Source organism: Salvelinus sp. IW2-2015, linkage group LG26 (genome assembly GCF_002910315.2).
Source record: "Salvelinus sp. IW2-2015 linkage group LG26, ASM291031v2, whole genome shotgun sequence".
NCBI classification, from domain to species: domain Eukaryota; kingdom Metazoa; phylum Chordata; class Actinopteri; order Salmoniformes; family Salmonidae; genus Salvelinus; species Salvelinus sp. IW2-2015.
In genome coordinates this window covers 37,105,775-37,129,927 of record NC_036866.1, presented here as the reverse complement: position 1 = coordinate 37,129,927, position 24,153 = coordinate 37,105,775, and the positions used below count along the sequence as shown (strand labels likewise).

At 42.2% G+C, this 24,153-nt stretch overlaps 1 protein-coding gene across 1 annotated transcript in view; it reads left to right on the top strand.

Moving 5' to 3' along the window:
- The first annotated feature begins 285 nt into the window (after nucleotides 1-285).
- The window catches only part of LOC111952939 (tetraspanin-9-like), a 303,733-nt gene continuing 279,865 nt past the window's right edge, over nucleotides 286-24,153 (top strand). The window contains exon 1 of the mRNA XM_070435279.1: nucleotides 286-611. The gene's annotated coding sequence lies outside the window, so the exon portion shown is untranslated. The remainder of the gene's footprint in view (nucleotides 612-24,153) is intronic.

Genomic DNA, 24,153 nt, shown 5'->3' with positions numbered 1-24,153 from the left:
ATCGGTCAGAAATTCACTTTACATGATCCTTTCAAATTGTTAAAAATAAACGGTTCAGTTTTGGAATAACGGTTCCTCCGAAAATTGAATTCCCAAATATACCTAACTCCCTGTAGTCAGTCCCTGTAGTTATGCCGGGTTCAAGTACAAGACGGAACTAGGAAATTGGGAAATTTCCGACTTGCTAAATGTTATAGTTATACACGTGCCGCATTCAACGAATCACCAATTAGGACATTCCCGAGTTTCCTAGTTCCGACTAGCATAGGAACACGGCAGAAGTAAGCTTCTCTACTGTTTTCCAGCGTGCTCGATTTCCGTATCCAACGGGAGACATCCATTGCCATCATCACCATAGGTTAGTTAGAGGGAGTAACGGTGTCAGAAGTACAGAAAGTCCCGATTTACGTCTTCGCTAAACAGCCGAGGCACCTTGGAGGCACAAAGCTGGAACACATTAGGAAACAGTAATATATCGTGGTGGAAGACCGAATTCAAACTTTATTATTTGCTTGGAAGTTCCGAGGCAAAGTTTTTTTTCTGGACTTGCTCTGCGCTGATACACGTCTGACAGTTAACAACAAAGTAACTTGTACGGTGATTCTCAGCAGGTAAGACCGCATATTAAAGGCTACATTATATTGCAGTAATTTAGGCTACAGTACTGTTTTGAGTAAGTTACTATGTGTTACTTTGAATGCCAGTTAAATAACTTTATGAACTTAGCTGGTAGCTTGTTTTGCTATGCAGTTGATTTCTCCAGACTATCCTTCGCTGTTTGGGCTTCATACAGAGAGAGCACACATGTAGCCTATAATTTGTTAGAATATAACATTGTAGGCTTGTTGCTATATGTTTAGAAATGTAGTCTACCACAACGTCATATCACGTTCATATGTTAGTTACGTGCGATTAATGTGTTAAATGTACCTATAGTCCCTATAGCATACTTAATTAATATCAAATCAAATGTAGCCTTACATAAAGGTCTGGACAAACAAAATAAGCACTGCTGATTACATCAATTATTTACTTTTCGGTAGATAGTTTTCACGTGTGATTATCCTACTAGTGAGCATAAAAGATGCCAGTTGATTGCTGCATTCAGTATTCCTAAAGCTAAAGGAATGCATAGGGGTTATGGCTCTCTCATGCACAGATTTAAGGAATGTGACGAATCCAAACATAAATTCAGAGCACTTTGAGGAGGAACAGCTGAGAGGCGTCTAGTGCTGATCTAGTATGTGAGAAGCATGCCTTGTCGAACAATTGGCGCGATTACTGGCAGGCTCTCATAGCTTGAGTGCCATAGTGATGGTCTGTCTCTGTGTTGCAAAGGCTGTGTCTGAAGCAGAGATGAAGCCTGTTTATATGCTTATAACAATGTTATTACAGCTGTATCAATGGCTTTTCAGACCAAGATATGACAGTTAGAGCGTTCATCACGGCTGCATTGGACCTTTAACCATTTGTAACACACGGAAATGGTTTGAATTCCCAAAAATAAACATATATTTAAAAAATAATCACGCATTTATAGTCAAATTTGTCGTTTCAAAATAGACGTTTTCGTATGTTTTTCATGTTTTGAACAGATATTTTTGTAAATGTCATCCGTTGCTGCTTGTTTTGAACATTTGTCTGTTATTCATTCAAAGTGTTGTGTTTCTGTGATACTCAGAGGCTGAGAAATTGGCGATTGAGCTAATTTGACATATGGTACGACATAAAATGGCCACTAATAGGCCATGGGCTATCAACTCATTTCCAATTGCATCTGAAAGATGAGAATCTTGACTTGTTATAGAGACAATGGCAGGAAGCTAAATATGCATTTACATTTTAGCAAACAGTTTTACTTATAGTGGTTGCAACGCCCTCCAGCAGGTGGTTCCAAATCTGGGGTGGCTCCATTTCTACTGAACAAAAATAAACGCAACATGCAACAATTACTACAGTTTTACTGAGTTGCAATTCATATAAGGAAATCTTTCAATTGAAATTAATTAATTAGGCCCTAATCTATGGATTTCACATGACTGGGCAGCGGCGCAGCCATGGGTGGGCCTTGGGAGCCAGGTCAACCCACTGGGGAGCCAGGCCCAGCCAATCAGAAGGAGTTTTCCCCCTCAAAAGGGATTTATTACAGATGTAAATACCCCTCAGTTCCATCAGCTTTCCGGGTGGCTGGTCTCCAATGATCCCACACGTGAATAAGCCGGATGTGGAGGTCCTGAGCTGGTGTGGTTACACGTGGTATGTGGTTGTGAGGCCGGTTGGACGTACTGCCAAATTCTCTAAAACAACATTGGAGACGGCTTATGGTAGAAAAATGAACATTCAATTCTCTGGCACTCTGGCAACAGCTCTGGTGGACATTCCTGCAGTCGGCATGCCAATTGCATGCTCCCTGAAAACTTGAGACATCTGTAGTGTTGTGTGACAAACGTTTAGAGTGGCCTTTTATTGTCCCCAGGACAAGGGGCACCTGTGTAATGATCATGCTGTTTAATCAGCTTCTTGATATGCCACACCTGTCAGGTGGATGGATTATCTTGGCAAGGAGAAATGCTCACTAACAGGGATGTAAACAAATTTGTGCACCAAATTTGAGAGAAATAAACTTTTTGTGCGTATGAACATTTTCTGGGTTCTTTTATTTCAGAAAATGAAACATGGGACCAACACTTTATATGTTGCATTTATATTTTTGTTCAGTGTATATATTTTCATACTTCTGTGCCAAATGTGATGCTTCTCTCACAAAATTGACTAGTGAGTCCACATTTTCAGCTTAGTCACCTGCGCACCACTAGTATACAAAAGAAAGATAATTTTCCATTCTTCCCATATTAACACTAGAACCGCCTGGCCTTTCAGCATACAGTGCCTTTGGAAAATAGTCAGACCCCTTGACTTTCTCCACATTTTGTTAGGTTACAGCCTTATTCTAAAATTGATTAAATCGTTTTTTAAAAATCAAATCAAATATTATTTGTCACATGCGCCGAATACAACAGGTGTAGACCTTACAGTGAAATGGTAACTTACAAGCCCTTATCCAACAATGCAGTTTTAAGAAAATACACACCCCCGCCAAAAAAAAGTAATTAAAGAGCAGCAGTAAACAACAATAGCGGGGCTATATATAGGGGGTACTGGTACAGAGCCAATGTGCGAGGGCACCGGTGTCGAGGTAATTGAGGTAATTATGTACATGCAGGTAGGGTTATTAAAGTGGTAATAACAGAGAGTAGCAGCAGCGTGGGGGGGGGGGGTGCAAATAGTCTGGGTGGCCATTTGATTAGCTGTTCAGGAGTCTTATGGCTTGTGGGTAGAAGCTGTTTAGAAGCGTCTTGGACCTAGACTTGGCGCTCCAGTACTGCTTGCCGTGCGGTAGCAGAGAGAACAGTCTACGACTAGGGTGGCTGGAGTCTTTTACAATTTTTAGGGCCTTCCTCTGACACCGCCTGGTATAGAGGTCCTGGATGGCAGGAAGCTTGACCCCGGTGATGTACTGGGCCGTACGCACTACCCTCTGTAGTGCCTTGGGGTCGGAGGCCGTGCAGTTGCCATACCAGGCAAGGATGTAACCCGTCAGGATGCTCTCGATGGTGCAGCTGTAAAACCTTTTGAGTATCTGAGGACCCATGCCAAATCTTTTCAGTCTCCTGAGGGGGAATACGTTTAGTTGTGGCCTGTTCACGACTGTCTTGGTGTGCTTGGACCATGTTAGTTTGTTGGTGATGTGGACGCCAAGGAACTTGAAGCTCTCAACCTACTCCATTACAGCCCCGTCGATGAGAATGGGGGCGTGCTTGGTCCTCCTTTTCCTATAGTCCACAATCATCTCCTTAGTCTTGATCACGTTGAGGGAGAGGTTGTTGTCCTTGCACCACACGGTCAGGTCTCTGACCTCCTCCCTATAGGCTGTCTCATCGTTGTCGATGATCAGGCCTACCACTGTTGTGTCATCAGCAAACTTAATGAGGGTGTTGGAGTTGTGCCTGGTCATGAGTGAACAGGGAGTACAGGAGGGGACTGAGCACGCACCCCTGAGGAGCCCCTATGTTGAGGGTCAGCGTGGCAGATGTGTTGTTATCTACCCTTACCACCTAACCCTAACCCATCAGGAAGTCCAGGATCCAGTTGCAGAGGTAGGTGTTTAGTCCCAGGGTCCTTAGCTTAGTGATGAGCTTTGAGGGCACTATGGTGTTGAACGCTGAGCTGTAGTCAATGAATAGCATTCTCACATAGGTGTTCCTTTTGTCCAGGTGGGAAAGGGCAGTGTGGAGTGCAATAGAGATTGCATCATCTGTGGATCTGTTAGTGCGGTATGCAAATTGGAGTGGGTCTAGGGTTTCTGGGATAATGGTGTTGATGTGAGCCATGACCAGCCTTTCAAAGCATTTCATGGCTACAGACGTGAGTGCTACGGGTCGGTAGTCATTTAGGCAGGTTACCTTAGTGTTCTTGGGCACAGGGATTATGGTGGTCTGCTTGAAACATGTTGGTATTACAGACTCAGACAGGGAGAGTTTGAAGACACTTGCAAGTTTGTCAGCGCATGCTCGGAGTACACGTCCTGGTAATCTGTCTGGCCCAGCGGCCTTGTGAATGTCTTACTCACATCGGCTGCGGAGAGCGTGATCACACAGTCATCCGGAACAGCTGATGCTCTCATGCATGCATTTCTCTCTCATCAATCTAACCACAATACCCCATAATGACAAAGAAAAAGCTGGCATTTGAAATATCACATTTACATATAAATTCAGTCCCTTTACTTAGTACTTTATTGAAGCATCTTTGGCAGTGATTACAGCATCGAGTCTTCTTGGGTATGACAATACAAGCTTGGTACACCTGTATTTGGGGAGTTCTTCCCATTCTTCTCTGCAGATCCTCTCAAGCTCTGTCAGGTTGGATGGGGAGCATTGCTGCACAGCTATTTTCAGGTCTCTTCAGAGATATTAGATCGGATTCAAGTCCGGGCTCTGGCTAGGCCACTCAAGGACATTCAGAGACATGTCCTGAAGCCACTCCTGCATTGTCTTGGCTGTGTGCTTATGGTCGTTGACCTGTTGGAAGGTGAACCTTTGCACCCAGTCTGAGGTCCTGAGCACTCTGGAGCAGGTATTCATCAAGGATCTCTCTGTGCTTTACTCTTTGCCTCGATCCTGACTAGTCTCCCAGTCCCTGCCGCTAAAAACATCTCCACAGCATGATGTTGCCACCACCATGCTTCACCGTATGGATGGTGCCAGGTTTCCTCCAGACGTGACACTTGGCATTCAGGCCAAAGAGTTCAATCTTGGTTTCATCAGACCAGAGAATCTTGTTTCTCATTGTCTGAGAGTCTTTAGGTGCCTTTTTGCAAACTCCAAGTGGGCTTTCATGTGCCTTTTACTGAGGAGTGGCTTCTGTCTGGCCACTCTACAATAAAGGCTTGATTGGTGGAGTGCTGCAGAGATGGTTGTCCTTCTGGAAGGCTCTCCCATCTCCACAGATGAACACTAGAGCTCTGTCAGAATGACCATCCCTGACCAAGGCCCTTGTCCCCCGATTGCTCAGTTTGGCCAAGCGGCCAACTCTAGGAAGAGTGTTGATGGTTCCGAACTTCTTCCATTTAAGAATGATGGAGGCCACTGTGTTCTTGGCAATCTTCAATTCTGCAGACATTTTTTGGTACCCTTCCCCAGATCTGTGCCTCGACATAATCCTGTGCCGGAGCCCTATGGAGAATTCCTTCAACTTCATGGCTTGGTTTTTGCTCTGACATGCACTGTCAACTGTGGGACCTTATATAGACAGGTGTGTGCCTTTCCAAATCATGTCCAATCAATTGAATTTACCACAGGTGGACTCCAATGAAGTTGTAGAAAGATCAAGGATGATCAATGGAAACAGGATGCACCTGAGCTACATTTTGAGTCTCATAGCAAAGGGTCTGAATACTTATGTAAATAAGGTATTTATGTTTTTAATTTTTAATAAATTAGCAAAAATTTCTAAACCTGCTTTCGCTTTTTCAATATGGGGTATTGTATGTAAACTGCTGAGGATAATTTAGTTTTTAAAAGTGTTTTAGAATAAGGCTGTAACGTAACAAAAGTCAAGGGGTCTGAATACTTTCCAAAGGCACTGTATAAGTACCCTCTAGAGAATGTTGCCGGGCCGTTAGCATATGCTTCAGATGCATATCATCTCACAAGGTGTGCAAACATGCTTGTTTAATTAACCCTTGATACATAGTGCATAAACTATTGTAAGGGATTAATTGCATGAATAAATATTTATGGAAATAGGTCCCCCCCAAAAAATAACAACAATATATGTTCTGTATAATTCTACAAAGTCCTAGAAAAAACATGTTTTCATTTCCCTTACAATAAAAACATTACAGTGTAGTCCATTTGATCAACTGTATTTGTAGATTCGATTAGTAATATAGTTATTGTAAGTAACAGTCCAGTTACAACTTCTTTTGACAAAGTAGTAGAAAAAAAGATGATTACGATATTATTAATAATAGTAATAATAATATTACTAGCCAGGTGCGCAGTTGAAATTATTTTCTCTATTCCTAATCAAAAGCACCAGTGCATGAACAATTGTAAAGGATTCATTGCATAAAAAAATATGAATGGAAATAAATTCATAACAGGGTATAGAAAACAGTCATTTGTTGATTGTGTCAGACACTGTATTGTTCCCTTATACCCGTGCCTTTACACATGAATCAATCGCGTCTTCTGTTTATGATTCAGGTTCCACGGTCAGCACACAGCTTCGTGTGAGCAAGCCGCTAATACAAATTGGTTACACTGCACACAAATTTTATGGGCCTTGTTTTGTGTGCACCTGCCGACTTGACATTGTTTCTTCTTGTTACTGAGTGGGAGCTGTGGTGCTTGGGGAAGAGGGAGAGCAGGACCTGCTGCCTGGGCGGCCTGCTTGGCGGTTATACCATCTTTCTTGGCGTTCAAGTGGTTCTTACGAAGCTCACAATTCAGATCCATGATACAATCTCTCCTACTGATTGTCTTGTCAAGGCATTGTTTGCACAACAGGTGCGTGTTGATAGCAGCCATGTCGAGCTGGTTGTAGAACACCGTGACAGGCCAGCGGCAAGTACCTCCTTTTACAGAGTACTGTCTTGCCATCTGGTTGAGTGCATCCACACCAACCTATTGCAAAAAAATAAAATAGAATAGAAAAGGTTAGAACTATATACAATTATAATACTAATAGTAATAACAGTAATATTAATGTAGTATAATTGAAGGGTATAATATTTGGTGTTTGGCAGATGGAAAAGCTACCTGTATATAGCAGAGATATACACTACCGTTCAAACGTTTGGGGTCACTTAGAAATGTCTATGTTTTCCATGAAAACATACATGAAATGAGTTGCAAAACGAATAGGAAATATAGTCAAGACGTTGAGAAGGTTATAAATAAGGATTTTTAATTGACATATTAATTGTTTCCTTCAAACTTTGCTTTCGTCAAATAATCCTGCAATTGCAGCCTTGCAGACCTTTGGCATTCTAGTTGTCAATTTGTTGAGGTAATCTGAAGAGATTTCACCCTTCCTGAAGCACCTCCCACAAGTTGGATTGGCTTGATGGGCACTTCTTTCGTACCATACGGTCAAGCTGCTCCCACAAACGCTCAACAGTGTTGATGTACGGTGACTGTGCTGGCCACTCCATTATAGACAGAATACCAGAATGACTGCTTCTTCCCTAAATAGTTCTTGCATAGTTTGGAGCTGTGCTTTGGGTCATTGTCCTGTTGTAGMAGGAAATTGGCTCCAATTAYGCGCRGTCCACAGGGTATGGCATGGCGTTGCAAAATGGAGTGATAGCCTTCCTTCTTCAAGATCCCTTTTACCCTGTACAAATCTCCCACTTTACCACCACCAAAGCACCCCCAGACCATCACATTGCCTCCACCGTGCTTGACAGATGGCGTCAAGCACTCCTCCAGCATCTTTTCATTTTTTCTGCATCTCACAAATGTTCTTCTTTGTGATCCGAACACTTCAAACTTAGATTTGTCGGTTCATAACACTTTTTTTCCAATCTTCCTCTGTCCAGTGTCTGTGTTCTTTTGCCCATATAAATATTTTATTTTTATTGACCAGACTGAGAAATCGCTTTTTCTTTGGAACTCTACCTAGAAGGCCAGCATCCCTCTTCACTGTGAACGTTGAGACTGGTGTTTTGCGGGTACTATTTAATGAAGCTGCCAGTTGAAGACTTGTGAGGCATCTGTTTCTCAAACTAAACACTCTAATGTACTTGTCCTCTTGCTCAGCCAAATAGAGCTGCACCTCTTGAATTATAAGAGTTTTTCGACAAAGGTAAGTGTCATAGAAACGTCAGAATATCCTCTTTCAGATACTATATAAAAATCGAAATGTTTTACCTACATGTGACTGCAGGAGGATTTGATAAAGCGATGCTCCTTTCCCTGCATCTGTAAATTACAAGATGCACCCATCTCTTCCTGTACAATTTGACAACTGATAGGCCTAATATTGTCACTCATCAAATTATTGTCAATTTAATCTCGTCTATAGGCTAACTCTTATTATTTGTGAAATTAGTTTCGATATAGTTTAGGTGTAGTTTCGATAGGCCGGCTGTGGAGGCTGAGTGGCATCGTTTATTTCCTGCTAATCAACTTGGATAGAGTCAAGGATATGTTTTGCATTATTCTAAAGGCCCACTGCAACACGTAGCATGTTTTTCTTTCCCTTACAATACATTTGATTAATAATAAAGTCACAGTAAATAATACTGTCTTGTAACAGCTTATTTTTACACAGTAAAACATAGGAGAGAAACCTGCAAGGGGCACGGTCAAATTATACGCTGATAAATAGGCATAACACAAACTCATCATTACACTATTGTTGTTATAATTAAAAATCAACCTTTTAACCCACATCATTCAGTTAGGCCTAATTTAAATTCAATTGTGAAGTAACTTGCACAATTATCGCTCATTCCATCCATTTGTCATTCATTCAGTGGGCTGGCATTGTTTGCTTCGCTAGATAGATTCAAGGATTTGTTTTGCGTTATTCTAAAGGACTACTGCCACATGTAGCATGTTCTTGTTTCCCTTACAATACATTTGATTAGTAATTGAGTTATAGTAAATAAAACAGCTCCATAACAGCTTATTTTTACAAAGTAAAATGTAAAACATAAAGGTATCAACCCACAAGGCGCACGGTCAAATGACTTTCTGCTGATAAATAGGCATAACACAAACACTATTGTCTTTCTGCATTAAATTAACCTCTTCACCCTCCGTATCATTCAGTTAGGCCTAATTTAAATTCAATTGTGAAGTAAGGTGCACAGTTATTGCCCATTCATCCATTAGTCATTCATTCAGTGAGGAGAGAGAGACGAGTTAGCGACTGACTGGGTACCAACATCCTACAGCACATTGTCTTGGCGGATTAAGTTGGGAATAGGTGTGTAAAAAAAAAAACTGGTAAAAGGGCTCTAAATACTTTTCTGTTTTTGTGATTTCAAAATTCTTACAAATGAGCAGTGTAAAATAGAAAGTCAGGGACGTTTTTAGGCTGACTTTCTTTATTTACAATATCAAACGTCAGTGGTTGTTCTAGGGTTAACACATGTCCTAAAATGTCAGAAGCATCAATAAAAGGGTTTCGAAATGATGACAATTTTGAACCCATGGTGTCAAAATTGACCCCTTTTGGCGCTTTTAGTGTAATGGCATTTCTTGCATTGTCCATTGTCCTGGATCTGACAGGCTGACATGGTCCTCAATAGCACTAGCTCTCCATTGTCAGCGTCCACATTTCTAGCTTTGACCTTTATTTTAATAGTTCGCCTCGTTGTTTATGGAGCTCTTAAAGCTGAGCCATGAGTGAAACTGGGCGACTTTTGTGGTGCATCTCCTTCATGCAATGCATTCTCCAGATGTTATGGGCATTGTGCATTGCACTTGACATGCTTTGAAGCACATCGAATGGCCCTTGTGGCTGACTACTCAATTTACAGCTCTGTCTGTCAAGCTTGTACCAACATCCCATCAGGATTTTGTTGAGACGTTTTCTCATTTATCAGTCTTCATGGATACATTTTGCTGTAAATTCTGATTCTTCACCCTTCAGAGGAAAGTGTTGAGAAAACAGAAACAAAATAGAGCATTCTCTTTCTCAAATCGTTACTCCCAATGCAGAAGTCAGAGTACGCCCTTCCTAAAAAAAGTATAAACGGGATCCTTGGGATGTCCCAACTATGACCTTTCCTTAATTCAGATAATGATTTATGGGTGACCGTTTTTGCTTTTCTCTCTTCCTTTTCACACGGCCTGTGTAGCTCTGGTTCATATCCTTGCACTGGAAGAGGGAATTCATTTAGCCGTGTTAAGACTTATGCTTTGAATCCTTTGCAGTTGACCCCACATTCCTCAAACTCTTCCTGCTCTCTTGGTGACCCAGGGTCAGTGACATCTTAGACCTGTAACTGAGGAGAAATGTGTCAATTTCCTGTTTTCTGTTCTTCTCAGAGGAGCGGTGTGAATAGGTGGACAACATGTGAGGATGGATGTGTTCTTTGCTACATACCCCAAACCTCATACATCTGGATATCTTCCATCCTCCAGTAAGAGTTAATTCCAGTGCCACACCCAAAGACAAATGACTACACTCCAGAACCCCCAGCTGCTTTTGATTGTTTTGATCCCTTCATTGGGCTCGGTTTTTATAATGAAGCTGATATAAAACTGCCTTCAAAGGGCACCGTGCTTTCCACAGCAATCCTTCTCCATGACTATTCGGAATGAACAATCATACTCCATGCAGCTCATATAATTTATTCTCAGATACGCTGGTTAATTCGCTACAGCAGTTTTAGACAAACAACAGCAGCAGTGCCAACTATGTTTATTTCCCGTCGGTCCCATTCACTCATCTTGGTGACAAGCATGAGCCAGTTTCCGCTGCCCCTTCATGAAAGTTCCCATTATCTTGGACAAGCTAAACAGCACTGGGCAGATCCCGTGCCACTGGGCCTCAATGGGCGAGCCTGTGTTGCTGGTACATCAACATTTTTTTTCTCCCTTTGACCTCTCTGGGTCTCAGTGCCATTCCGTACCCTCTGTGGCTACAGCTCAGGGCCAATCACAAACTGGAACAAGGCATGGCCTGTGTCTATTTGAGACATCGCTGGCTGGATCGGTCCAGGGGGTCGGTCTCTGACTGTGCATCTGTCCCTGGCTGGCTCACAAAAAGAGCAGTTCAGATCACACCCGTACTTTTCAGACTACTCATCTCAGGCTGGCATTTACATTGACATTTTAGTCATTTAGCAGATGCTCTTATCCAGAGTGACTTACAGTTAGTGCATTCATCTTAAGATAACTAGGTGGGACAACCACATATCTCAGTCATAGTAAGTAAATCTTTCCTCAATAAAGTAGCTTCAATCATCAAAGTCAGTGCTGTAGGGGGGAATAGTCAAGTGTGAGGGGGGAGGGGGGGGGGGTCAAGTGCAAGTGTTACTGGCAGACAGTGAAATTCTACTATACATACACTGTGAGCACATTCTGTGGCTATATTTTGACATGGCTATTTGAGTGACCTCACGCTGCTGTTTACTAGTCAGGTATATTTTGGAGCCGGGTATTCTGCATGCTTAGTTTGCTGCTGCAGCGAAGCTCTCATTTTTAAGACATATTCCTATTGAAATCTCTGCGTGAACCCTGTTGTGCTGCACTTGCTATAAAATGACGGGGAGCTTCGACCTCGGTTCCCTTGTGCTTAATGGCATCTCGTTTACATACTGAGTTTGTTCTGGTGCGACTGCCAAAACATCCCACACAAGTAGGATCTCAGCTTCGTCAAGGCTTTTACAGGTACCATCGAACAAGGATACAGTATTGTGAATGGGAAGGAAAGCTGTCCTGCTCAGACTGAGCTGTGTTGATATCTTACTTATCGGCTCAGAATTGTTATTTAGCTCAGTGTATTTTGGTAGATGAGGTCAGATATAACATGTCCTATTACCTGTAAAGGTTAGAGTTCCTCAGAACTCAGAAAGACTTGACTGGCTGTTACTCTACCATAAGTCTTTCTCAGTGCAACACGATGTCGCAGCATCGGTAATGTCCGGCTTGTTGACTAATGGGGTGGATTTCCTGACTGAATGTAGCCGGTGACAACTGCCTTTGTCTGGGTTGTTGGCAAGCTCGTCTGGGCTCGGCCTCTGGCTGTTTGAACCAACATTTGACATGAAAGCTGCTGCTGATGGATAAGAAGGGACTTTTACGAGGCATCTATCAATAAAGCACTGGTGAGGTAGTAACCCACATGATTAGACAACACATTTAAGATCCCCATCAGCTACATTATGTGTGCTGTAGTGGGGCTGTAGTGGACTAAGAAATGGTCATGGTCCACACACACCAACACAGTTGTGAAGAAGGTACGACAATGCCTCAGGAGGCTGATAAGATTCGGCATGGGCCCTCAGATCCTCAAAAAAGTTCTATGGTTGCACTTTTGAGAGCGTTTTGACTGACTGCATCAGCGCTTGGTAGGGCAACTGCTTGGCCTCTGACCGCAAGACGCTACAGAGAATAGAGCGTACGGCCCAGTACAGCACTGGGGCCGAGCTCCCTGCCATCCAGGAACTCTATACCAGATGGAGTTAGAGGAATACCCAAACTCTTGTCAAAGACTACAGTCCCCCAAGTCTGTTCTCTCTGCTACCGCTTTGCAAGTGGTACCGATGCACAAAGTCTGGAACCAACAGGACCCTGAACAGCTTCCTCCCTCAAGCTATAAGACTGCTAAATAGTTTGTCCGGGTGGTTAACTATTTAACTATCTGCATTGACCCTTTTTGCACAAACTTTTTTTACTCATCACATACGCTGCTGCTACTGTCTTATCGATCCTGTTGCCTAGTCACTTTATCCCTACCTACACTACATGTGCGTACCCCATGTACAGTGCATTTGGAAAGTTTTCAGACCACTTTACTTTTTCCATATTTTGTTACATTACAGCCTTATTCTAAAGCTTTTGTTTAGGAATAGAGAAAATAATTTCAACTGGGCACCTGGCTAGTAATATTATTATTATTATTATTAATAATATTATATTATAATATTGATTATATTATAATATTGATCAACAAATACAGTTGATCAAATGGACTACACTGTAATGATTTTATTGTAAGGGAAATGAAAACAGGCTATAGGCTTATGTTTTTCTAGGACTTTGTAGAATTATACAGAACATATATTGTTGTTATTTTTTGGGGGGGATATTTCCATAAATATTTATTCATGCAATTAATCCCTTACAATAGCGTATGCACTATTTATCAAGGGTTTATTAAACAAGCATGTTTGCACACCTTTTGAGATGATATGCATCTGAAGCATATGCTAAAGGCCCGGCAACGTTCTCTAGAGGGTACTTATACAGTGCCTTTGGAAAGTATTCAGACCCCTTGACTTTTGTTACGTTACAGCCTTATTCTAAAAAGTTTTAAAAAACTAAATTATCCTCATTAATCTACACACAATGCCCCATAATGAAAAAGCGAAAACAGGTTTTTAGAACATTTTGCACATTTATTACAAATTAAAAACATAAATACCTTATTTATATAAGTAGTCAGACCCTTTGCTATGAGACTTGAAATTGAGCTCAGGTGCATCCTGTTTCCATTGAACATCCTTGAGATGTTTCTACAACTTGATTGGAGTCCACCTGTGGTAAATTCAATTGATTGAACATGATTTGGAAAGGCACACACCTGTCTATATAAGGTCCCACAGTTGACAGTGTATGTCAGAGCAAAAACCAAGCCATGAGGTCGAAGGAATTGTATGTAGAGCTCCGAGACAGGATTGTGTTGAGTCCCAAATCTGGGGAAGGGTACCAAACAATTTATGCATCATTGAAGGTCGCCAAGAACACAGTGGCCTCCATAATTCTTAAATGGAAGAAGTTTGGAACCACCAAGACACTTCCTAGAGCTAGTCGCCCGGCCAAACTGAGCAATCGAGGGAGAAGGTCCTTGGTCAGGGAGGTGACCAAGAACCCGATGGTCACTCTGACAGAGCTCTAGAGTTCCTCTGTGGAGATGTTCCAGAAGGATGTTCCAGAAGGACAACCATCTCTGCTGCACCCCACCAATCAGGCCTTTATGGTAGAGTGGCCAGACGGAAGCCACTCCTCAGTAAGAGGCACATGACAGCCCGCTTGGAGTTTGCCAAAAGGCACCTAAAGACTCAGACCATGAGAAACAAGTTTCTCTGGTCTCATGAAACCAAGATTGAACTCTTTGCCAAGCATCACGTCTGGAGGAAACCTGGCACCATCCCTACGGTGAAGCATGGTGGTGGCAGCATCATGCGGTGGGGATGTTTTTCAGTGGCAGGGACTGAAAGACTGGTCAGGATTGAGGGAAAGATGGAGCAAAGTACAGTGAGATCCTTGATGAATACCTGCTCCGTACCGCTCAGGACCTCAGACTGGGGCAAGGTTCACCTTCCAACAGGACAACAACCCTAAGAACACAGCCAAAACAACGCAGGAGTGGCTTCGAGACAAGTCTCTGAATGTCCTTGAGTGGCCCAGCCAGAGCCCGGACTTGAACCCGATCGAACATCTCTGGAGAGACCTGAAAATAGCTCCCCATCCAACCAGACAGAGCTTTAGAGGATCTGCAGAGAAGAATGGGAGAAACTCCCCAAATACAGGTGTGCCAAGCTTGTAGCGTCATACTCAAGAAGACTCGAAGCTGTAATTGCCAAAGATGCTTCAACAAAGTACTGAGTAAAGGGTCTGAATACTTATGTAAATGTGATGTTTATTTATTTATTTTTTAAGTTTTATGAATGAGCTAAATGTTCAAAAAACTGTTTTTGCTTTGTCATTATGGGGTATTGTGTGTAGATTGATGAGGGACAAAGACTGTTTCATCCATTTTTGAATAAGGTTGTAAATAATTAAATGTGGGAAAAGTCAAGTGGTCTGAATATTTTCCCGAAAGCACTGTATATAGCCAAGTTATTGTTGCTCATTGTGTATTTATTCCTTGTGTTATTATTTTTTCTGTTATTTATATTTTTGTCTCTGCATTGTTGGGAAGGGCCCATAAGCTTTTCACTGCTTGTCAACACCTGTGGTTTACAAAGCATGTGACAGATAAAATGTGATTTGATTTGTTAACTTTATCATGATCGAAATGGTAGCTCCTCTTGGGAGGAAGAACATGACTCAGGAATGAAAGCCTCATACCAATCTGAGGGATAGGTTGGGCCATGTTGTTCCAGTACCACTGATGGGATGTCTGGTCCTACTGTTTTCTTAAGGACTAAAACGATCTGGCTGAAGGGGATGAAGTGGGAGAGAGTAAAGTGAAACCACAAATAGAGTTTGGAAGATGAGCTTCGGGGTTTAAGTAGTGAACCTTTATTTAGCAGAGGCTTGAGGGGCCGTTTCTTTGTGTAGCCTTAGATAACTAGTCAATCTTTCTTGAGAGAATATATTATTTCAGTGTTTGATAGGATTAATGTCTAACACTTGCCATATTGGGTTGCAATTCAACTTTAATGATCCATACTTAACCTCTCTCTCATTATCTGAAGAGTCTTAGATGGAATTTATTTCTGTTTCAATAGCCTGCCAGCTAGCTGATGACAGTTTTTGATAAGCCTGTGTTTGATGACTTGGCTCAATGTTGTATCTATTCTAGAGGACTGATAGTTCCAGGTGTGGGTGGATCCCTCATGCAGGCTTCAGTATTCAGATACTCTTGATCATTTAGTGACATTTTAACTGGCTATAAAACAGGTTTATAATAATATACGTTTTGAGAACTACCTCAGCATAATATGATATTTTATGGAGTGTTAATGACATCACGCTGTGGTGAAATTGAACAATACAAAGTGGAACCTTCAGGCTTTAGTCTTCTCACTGGAAGAGACGGAGCCCATGTGAGCCAGTGAGAGGACGGGCTGTTTGTGATCATGGGACTACCAGTGTCAACAGCCAATCTACAGAAGGAACATGAATGGACATTACTACAGGAGACTCTCATCCATGCTCTGACCTCAAGATGATTTAGTCCCTACCGAACGTCCATAGGCTAGTCGTTAGCGTCAATTACTTATGCCAGACAGAGGAGCTCACTGCTTATTGCCTGACTATTCCTACCATTGACCTCGCTGTGTACTCTGTTAGAGCAGGAAACCGTCTTATTGTTGTTTCAGGAAATCGTTTGTACCCCACATCACAAGACCTTATGATGTTCATTTGCAGTAGCAACACGTAAAGAGTACGAAAAACCCTTTGGCAATACGCTTATCTATTCCCTTAGCCAGCATAGTCTGACCCCTATCCAATGTGAATTAGTGGCCTAGCTAATGCCTCTAGTAGGCTTAGCAGGGAAATTACACTTGTTCCATACAGAGTTGTTCTAGTCTCTCCTAGTCTCTCTCAGAGCACGGAACAGTCAGTTCCTGGAATGAGTTTGTTTTCTCTGTTCCCCAATCTAAGATCAAATCAAAGTGTATTATATGCACAGGATACACGTGGTGTACACAGTACAGTGAAATGCATACTTGCAAGCTATCCTCTCAACAGTGTGGCAAAACAAAACAAAATGTTCAATGAAAGACAATAAGAAGATCATTGTTTTGGTCATTTCTATCCATTACAATAGCAACCAGAGTAATAACACAGATAGAACAAGGAGCCAGATGTTTCCCTGGATGTATAGATCTGAAGCATCCGGTTGGAATTTCCACTCCCCACCAAATATGGCGAGGAGAGGAAGCCTAGTGGCAGGCAGTGGGAGAAGATGGAACTGGGTCAACATTCAGCTGATTTTCTCATTAAAGAAAAGTAAGAGCTCAATGTAATTTTCTGTTTCCAAAACGAGAATCTGTTACAAACAGAGTGCAAGTTTTGTAGATGTGACCCTTTGACAAWGTATCAAAAAAATGGCTTTCTTTACAAGGATCGCAAGGGCGAATGGAGTAATTGGACACACTCAGTTCAGAGAAGGTGTTCCCCAACGTAAATATGCACATACATGCAAGAATGCACCAATAGGATCTCGCTAGCTCGTGCTTGGCTCTGCCCACCTTCTTGCTTGTTCTGCCCACAATGCTTCATTTGCTCCAATTGAAAATGACGCAGATGAACTATCTTGAGTTAGTTCTAAATATCTTTGGTAATAATATAGTAAATACACCTACTTCTAGGAAATATCCTATGACAATATGTAACCTTGTCTCTGAGCCACAGAGTCTGATTTCTGTCCATGTTTATTAGTAGCCTTACTCAGTGGTTCCCAAACCTTTTCACTCAGCCCCCATCCCCCCTAGTTCTATGGGCACAAAGCACTGTTCATGACACAAACTGTTCACACCCCTCTTGTTGGTGGAGAGAATTGTGCAGGTTTAACGTTTATTTTCTTGCAATTCTATACATTTTGCCATGCCTAATGTGTATTCGTGTGATATTTGAGTCACAAAAAAATTCCAACAATATCTATGGGCAAAAAAACCTACCCTAGTTGATCTGGACATTTCGGACAAGTAATAAATAGCTCTCTACGGTATGCAACGACTAACATGACAAGAGGAAATGATGATGCACTACCCAGTTTCTACTATTACAACTTTGAAGAGTAAGTTTAAAGCCAGACTGAGTTCCTTGAAAAAAATAGTACTGCCCTAGCTAATGCTTTTAGTAGGCCTACCAGGGATGTCAAACCATAACACTCCTGTCCAGTGTGAAGTAGTAGCTAATATAAGTGAAGGACCTCAGAGAGTTGTCCCCAGTGTGACTAATGGCAGACAAGGGAAGCTCATTGACAAGGCACAGCCATCTCTTCCTCCAGCTTCCGCCAGGCCAATAATCAAAAGCACCTTTGTGAGCTAGAAGAAAGGTTGGGCTTCTTGGCTAGGCTACCACACTGTGGCAATTAAACATGTTGGTAAACATGGACCTCCTCGCTCTCTCTCTCTTTCTCCACTTCTCTACTTGTGTAACTCCTCTTAGCACCTACCACAACACAACTCCACACTGCCACCTGGATTTGCAAAATCCTCATTGGTTTTGACTTTATGTTTTTATGTTACGAGCCCAGATGGACTGGTCTGCCCTCTCTGCCGTAAACTATATTCGACACCGCTTTAGTACAGTCATTAGTGCGTCTGGAAGCAACAGCCAAGCCTCTTATTTCCCCTGCTGTCTGCCCCAACATTAGTTGAGTGGCTGGTGATGGGTCATTTGCCTTCCAATCTCACTCTGGTTCTCCTGTACTGCATTATTGCAAGTTAAACAAAAGCTCAAATCATATTACTGGTTCACTGACGTTCACAATATGAAGCGAATGGACGCACTGATTATGATGCTCTAAAGATGCAGTCATGTTGGTGCTTTTCCTGGCGGATGTCCGTCTGATTTGCTCCCTAGCTTTTCCTTAAATAGTTGGACTTGTATGACCCTTAAATAGCTGTACTGGATGTCCTTCCCAGTGGTTTCACCAGGGAGTATCAATAACACACTCCTCTCAAACATCCGATTTGGTATGCGAATCCTCTTGTTCCATCTTCCTGTTATGTTGTGTGTGCGTGTCTGCGCCCGCGTGAGTGTATGCGTGCGCGCATGTGTTCTTGTGTGTGCACGTCTATTGCTTTCAGTGTTACTCCGAGCTCTAATATATTTTGTGTGTCACTGTGTTTATCTTAGAAAAAACTGAGTGAGGCTACTTATTCCTGACCTCGCACTTCCTCCCTTCTCTATCGTATGAGTGACCTCACACGCAGGAAGTAGAGTTCACTGGGCTGCCGGGACACCCAGGATGTGTGTTGATTTCATAAATGAACCATTAAGCCATGTTCTCCTCAGATATTTCAGTTAAACTATTCGTGTTTTCCTAAACAGACACTTAATTTCCATGCAAATAAGCTATTTGTTTCGTTTCATGTGTTTTCTTTCTTGCAAATTAATTTCGATTATTGATCTTCTCCCTCACTAATAACATTATAAAGACTAGGAAATGTGTCTTGAAAAGAAAGGATTAATTCCAGTTAGCCTAATTAAATGACAAGAAGACGATTGCGTGACAGATTGAACTATTTAACTGTGAGCTTGCTCTGTTAGCATCCCTCATAGCACAGTTTTCCCATCACTGCACTCCAGCAGTGGGATCTACTGTTTATCCAGATAGAAGAGTGCCCCCTACTGGCCCTCCAATACCACCTGCAGCAGTAGTCCTGATCGTCTCTCATCAAAAGCTGGCCCGACCCTGCTTAGCTTGCAGTGGTAACCACCAGAGGGCAGTGTGGTACTAAGGGTGCTGCTGACAGACTAAAGCATTTAGCGAATTTAGCATTTCAGTCACTCTTTGAAAAGGGAGAATAGTAAAGGTTTCTTCATATACATTGCAATGGCCATTTCGATGTGGACCTTAAGCCATAAGAGTCTAAGCCCTGTCTAAGCCGGTGGAGGGGGGAGGGGGAATTGTTTTCCAATATGTAAAACATTTTGGAATTGTTTTCCAAAATTCCAATATGGAATTGTTTTAAGAAGGTCATACCAAGGATCATTTTGCCATTTGAATTTTAAGACCCCTTGATGTATCAAAAAAATATATAAAACAAATATTTGATGAAAATGTTTATTTGGCCTTACTGCTATTAGCACATACAAACGCATTGAATAACAGATTCATTACATGGAACAACAGAAAGTCCGCCCAAAAAATCTAAAGGAAGTTTGTTCGGAAGTGTCTGTCCTATATCTGAGAGATATACAGTAAGAAAGATCCGGAAACATTATTATTATATATTTTTTACATGTATTTAACCCCTTATTTTTGGCACTAAACAGTTTCTGGCTTAGACGGCAAAGACGGTAGAGTGATTTATTAACATTATTTTGTGCTTACATAGGCAACTAAACAAAGTCAAATATTCCCTTCAAGCTAGCTACATTTAATGGATTTCTGACTGTTCAGAATTTCTCACATAAATGCATATAAATCCTGCAATCAGATTGTTAGCGTTTTTGAGAAGGAGTTATTCAGGTTATTTTTTTCATGGAAAGCAATGGGACAAGATGGTGGCCTATGAATGTCTGGAGCTTTCTGCATATTGTTGTCCAGAATTAGTTTCTCCACTGAAGCGTTATAAGTCCTTGTCACTGCGCAAACCAGCGCATTGCATTATTATCACTCAAACAAGCAGGCAGATGGTTGGCTAAAATAAAAATAACAACACTGTGGCAATACGCAGAGAAACATTACATTGATAAAGACTTTTCGGACTATCGCAGAAATCCATAGACCCTACCCTCCCTCTCTCTTTGTCCGCCTCTGAATGCACCACCTGGGGGCAGCAGTTGGAGCTGTTCGGTGCTGCTTCACGGTTGTTTAATGCATTCACACATTTTGAGGGGTCCCCACTTAACATGGAAATGGGGTTGACCCCACGCATGCTGCGTAGCCAACACTGGACCTAAATGGGACACTAGGAAAGTATCTGAATACACCCATTGTCTGGGGCACTTGATGAAGTTTGGGGTTGAAGGGTTTGATCCCATTTTAAAACCATTGCCAAGTATTGGCCTCTCTCTCCTTCCCTGAAGGAGACCACTGGAAAACACAGTCCAGAGGATGCCAGTGGTTTCTGCCCCAAACTGTGAGAATAATTCAGAATCCATGAGATCTTTCGCAGAGGCGTTTCCATGAACATGAACGTGGTCCCGTGTGGCTCAGTTGGTAGAGCATGGCGCTTGCAACGCCAGGGTTGTGGGTTCATTCCCCACGGGGGGACCAGGATGAATATGTATGAACTTTCCAATTTGTAAGTCGCTCTGGATAAGAGCGTCTGCTAAATGACTTAAATGTTAAATGTAAATGTAACATTGTTCTCCTTTTAGAGACTGTGGTTGAGAATGATGTACCATGTGCAGATGTGACCACAGGACAGACATGGACACAGGGCATGCTATAGCCTATCCTCAGTGCAGCTGTGGGACTGGGTCTGACTGTGCTGGCTTTTCCAACAGACATGTGGGAACTCTCACAGACAGGCTCAGTCAACTCATTGGACACTACACAGGCACATGGCATGAGGCAAGACCAAGTGGTACAACATGCTATCACAATTTTTGTTTGCTAGCTAAATAACATGTACAACCCAGTAATGGCCATAGTGTTACTGCATTCGAATGGTTAGCTGCTGATTAGGAGATTAGGTCTCACTGCTAGACACACATATACAGTAATTGGGCTTCTGGATGCTAATTAGGGTATGCACATTGTCATTTTTTTGTGGCTATATTGGTACACATAAAAGTACACATTTTATTTTAAAGTGCCCTTTAGCCTCACTGAGACCACCATGCCAATTATGGGCACTGGCTCTTCTTCAAGAAGTCTCTGTTATTTGTAGGGGGATATTAATAACTTGAATAACTGAGAAGCAATTAATGTGGGGACAGTTTATCTTCAGTGTGTGAGAAGAATATATATAACAGAATACCATTGTTTTTTGTTTGGCATACATTTTAAAAAGTGAAAAATCTCATTCTCATTCTTTTACTGTGGAATTGCCCGAAAGCAATTTTCAGAACTGATGTTYATCCAAAATGAGTGTTCCAAGTGATATAACCTCAAAGATGACGTATCATKATTTTGTTCTTTATCAGGTCAGTTTCAGATGTGGAATGTCAAGTGATTTTGCAATAAATTATTTATATCAAATCAATAACAATGACACAACTTTCTGATGATGAACTGAAGATATGAATAATCTCATGATTGATGTACTGTTATTGCACTATGGGAGCCAATATAGGATCCAAAGGTAATGAAGTTTCTATGAGGCTCAGTCTGTTTTTTTGGTAGCGTCATAATCCAGCTCTGATGTGAAATCTGATTGAGGCCTGTGGTTCATGCGTGAGCTAGCTGGTGTTTGACACTTCCTGATTCACTGCCGCATGGGTGATTGAACTAAGAATAGGCCTACTGAGTCTTACTCAAATCAACTGAGCTGACTTCACGCTTGTATGAATTATAATACAGTACCTATTCTGAAATGGCAATTTAGAAATTGGGAATTATTCGCAGGCGGCCACGGCCGAGAGACCCATGAGGCGGCGCCCAATTGGCCCAGCATCGCCTGGGTTTGGGGAGGGTTTGGCCGGCCGGGATGTCCTTGTCCCATTGTGCTCTAGCAACTCCTGTGGCAGGCCGGGTGCATGTATGCTGACACGGTCGGTGTTTCCTCCGACACATTGGTGTGGCTGGCTTCCGGGTTAAGCGAGCAGTGTATAAAGAAGCATTGCGGCTTGGCAGGGTCGTGTTTCAGAGGACGCATGGCTCTCGACCTTCGCCTCTCCCGAGTCCGTAACGGAGTTGCAGCGATGGGACAAGACTGTAGCTCCCAGTTTGTATATCACGAAAATTGGAGAGAAAAAGGGGTAATAAAAAGAGAAAGAAATCAGAAATGAGGAAGTATAATATCCAGAAACAAGAGAATGAACAGACATGAGTTCCTTGGTTCTGAGATCTGTCAACGTAAAGAGGTATTTAATTGACTATGCCTATTGGCAACGTCCAACATCCTCACTTCTCCTCAGCTTTGAAAAGTGTCAATATAATTATATTTAAATGCACCTTGCCTAGGGGATAGGACCAATGTGAATCACAGACATAGGTTGGGCGCTTCAACAAAGTTGTATCTTTGCATGTGTGTTTCTCACACTACCTTGTCTTTGCTGATGCCATTGTGATTGACCCAGCAGCTAAACTGTGAACTCAACAGCCTTTCATTCTGTGGAGCCTAACTAACTCCATATGAAGTCCCTCTTCCCCCCTCCCTCCCTCCTCATATCTACTCAGTGTAAAACTTTTCAGAAGCTCTCTTATGCATGTCCAAGAACATCAGGAATCAAAATGATTTTTATTAGCAGCGATGGAAAAGCTTTGGCATTCAGCTCTGCCTGTTAGTTGCCAGTGTGCAGGGAAAGCAGCTGGAACTGGGTACTGCGGGCTGTGGGGAGAGATTATGTCAGTGTGTGTATGTGCGTGAGTGTGTAACTGGGAAAATCTGTGTCTGTCAGGACAGGGTCCCATCATTCACTCTCAGGACTGGGACAAGACTATTGGACTGTTAGCACATTGCTGCTTCTGCWGCAGAGGAGGATAGGAGATCTCAGAATATGCAAGAGGAACACTGATTAGGGCTGTGAGGGAAGATGGCAAGAGTAGCAGGTGCATCATACAGGCATTTCCATGTAAAAAGCCCCATGAGCTCTAACATGTGAAGTTTATAGGAGCACATCAAAAACCCATGAGCACCTTCTCTTTACATTTACTGTAACCAGCCCTCGCACCCACTGAGTACCGTCTGGTCTTCCCAGATCTGAACCAAACATACAGTTGAAGTCGGAAGTTTACATACACCTTAGCCAAATACATTTAAACTCAAGTTTCTCACAATTCCTGACATTTAATCCTACGCGTCTCCTTCCTAAGCGGTATGGTGGCTGCGGGGTCCCATGGTGTTTATACTTGCGTACCATTGTTTGTACAGATGAACGTGGTACCTTCAGGCGTTTGGAAACGGCTCCGAAGGATGAACCAGACTTGTGGAGGTCTACAATTTATTTTCTGAGGTCTTGACTGATTTCTTTTGATTTTCCCATGATGTCAAGCAAAGAGGCACTGAGTTTGAAGGTAGGCCTTGAAATACATCCACAGGTACACCTCCAATTGACTCAAATGATGTCAATTAGCCTATCAGAAGCTTCTAAAGCCATGACATCATTTTATAGAATTTTCCAAGCTGTTTAAAGGCACAGTCAACTTAGTGTGTAAACCTCTGACCCACTGGAATTGTGATACAGTGAGTTATAAGTGAAATAATCTGTCTGTAAACAATTGTTGGAAAAATGACTTGTGTCATGCACAAAGTAAATGTCCTAACCYACTTGCCAAACTATAGTTTGTTAACAAGAAATTTGTTGYGTGGTTGAAAAACGAGTTTTAATGACTCCAACCTAACAGTGGGTTAATTGCCTTGTTCAGGGGCAGAACGACATATTT